This window comes from Pinus tabuliformis, chromosome 5_1 (genome assembly GCF_031772625.1).
Source record: "Pinus tabuliformis cultivar Carrire ecotype Pingquan chromosome 5_1, CPIR1, whole genome shotgun sequence".
Taxonomy (NCBI): domain Eukaryota; kingdom Viridiplantae; phylum Streptophyta; class Pinopsida; order Pinales; family Pinaceae; genus Pinus; species Pinus tabuliformis.
In genome coordinates, this window is record NC_142305.1 from 827,688,440 (window position 1) to 827,690,951 (window position 2,512).

The window sequence follows — 2,512 nt, forward strand, 5'->3', positions numbered from 1 at the left end:
AACTCACAATCAAGTCAGTTCCATGGGATCAGTCTCCACGTAGAGGCTTGAACTCTGGGGGAGGAGTGTTGACTGTAAAGATTCTTAGGACAAGTGAGCATAGAAGATGAAGCAGCAATAACAAAGAAGAACGAGCTGAAATGCATCATAATTTGGTATTTGCTACAACAACAATACCATGAGCAGTTTAATTGGCACCATTTTTTAAATTGACACAAAAGATACATTAGTGGGGAGTATTCAACCAACAACCATAAGAAGTAAAAAATTGGAGGGATTCAAATCAGAGGCAGTATATGTTCAGGGGGAGCATATCACATATGCCCATTTTATGGAGAAGCAGCAATAATGGGTCCTTGAAGAGATGTCTACAGAGTAGAATGCACATCTCAATTATTAGAAAATTATATATTACAGAGAAATGGAACACATAAAATATTGCAGAAATATAAACACAGAAAATGCATAAAACAAGAGAGACACAGATATACGTGGTTCACCCAGTTTGGGCTATGTCCACGAAGAAATAGCCAATCCTTCCTTTTATATTATCCAACAAACTGAAGAGATACAACCTATAGCAGATCTGCTGTAATTCCCTCTTCACTCTCAATCTCCTCTCTCTTCCTCACTCAGAATATAGATATACAAACTTAATACAATTCCCTCATATATAGCGAGGGGTTTCCTTCTAGGGAAAAAAACCCTAAATTAAACATAACTTCTACCTTCAGATATCTGCCTAGTGAATGGCCCAGATTGACTATGAAATTACAACATTTTACAAAGCAATTTTACATCTATTTTTAGCCTCGGGGGCACTGTCCCCGATCCCCCTACCAAGGGGGGCTCCCAAAGGTCGCAACCGCCCCCCTCTGGACCCTCCCTGCAACAAATATTTTACAGGCGGCATTGCTACCACATTATGAACTAGGGTCCAATGTGACGATACCTCTAAATAAAGAAGATAATCAGGATCCACACCCAACAATCTCCCACTTGGATACTGATTATAGCAACTCCATTGCTGCTTCATTTGTTGGACAATGAATCCACTTTGGACCTGGTTGTTTCTCATATTCTTCCTCATACTTGAAGACCAATTGAAACTAAGGAGATTCTCAGTTTCTCCCTGGTTACAACTTTTGTTAACATATCTACATAATTCTAGCTAGTGTGTATCTTTTCCAACTTCAATTGTCCATCTTCCAACATTCACCATAGGAAATGGTACTTGAGTTGTATATGTTTAGTCTTGGAATGAAATGCAAAGCTCTTTCCAGGATGTATGACACTCTAGCTGTCACTGTATAACCTGCCCAACTCCTGCTTCTTACCCACTTCATCCAAAAACCTTTGTAACCAAATCATTTCTTTACTAGCCTCTATAGCAACAACATACTCTACTTCCGTTGTTGAGAGTGCAACAACACTTTGCAGTTTTGAGACCCAACTAATAGTTGTTCCACCTATAGTAAACACATACCCTGTTGTGCTCCTCCTGTTATCTCTATCACCCACCATATCTGCATCAACATATCCCTATAGAGCAATGTTTGAACCACCAAAGCATAATGCTTGATTTGTGGCACCTCTCAAATACCTAAGAATCCACTTCATCGCCATCAAATGTTCTTTTCCTGGATTGCTCATGTACCTACTTACAACTCCCACTGCATGTGCAATATCAGGCCTTATGCAGACCATTGCATACATTAAGCTTCCAATTGCGGATGCATATGGAACTTTAGACATACAAGCCATTTCTTCCTGAGTCTTGCGACACTCCTCCTTACTTAATTTGAAATGGCTAGCCAAAGGTATATTAACTGGTTTTGCATTTTTCATATTAAACCTTTTCAATACCTTTTCTATGTACTCACTTTGAGACCATGTTAATTTGTGATTCTTCCTATCTCTAGTTATTCTCATACCAAGGATTTGTTTTGCAGCACTCAAATCCTTCTTCTTTTTTTTTCTGAGTAAAGACTATTCTATTATGTATAAAAAAGATGAAAAAATATTTACAGAGAGGTTTGAACCTCTGAGGGGGCCGTAGCCTGCCCTCTATCAAAAAAGCTGTTGCAGTCAGCTCTTAGCCGTCTATTTACATAGATGAAAACCAAAAGCCCAAAACTCAATATAGCTAGATAAGATCTATACGTTGTTTCCCACCATCCTATTACAAAATGCATTTCTATGCAGCTATTACAAAAAGCTAGAAAGCCAGACTCATAAGCTGGAAGATGAGAAAGAACCATACTGAAAATACCAGAAATCATACCCACTGAGAAATACATCCAAAAAATACCGGAGTCCTGAGATGACATGCTGAGACAGAGCGAGTTATGCCTGAGGTGGCAAGTCTGTATCTCCTTCATTAGCTTTGCAAGGAGAGCTAACCCATTCAACCATCACATTGTCTTCTATTTCCATATTGTTGCAGCCTGGAGGAGTCACAAGATGCAGTATACTGCCTGAGAATTGCGCCGGTGCACAAGCAATGATATCC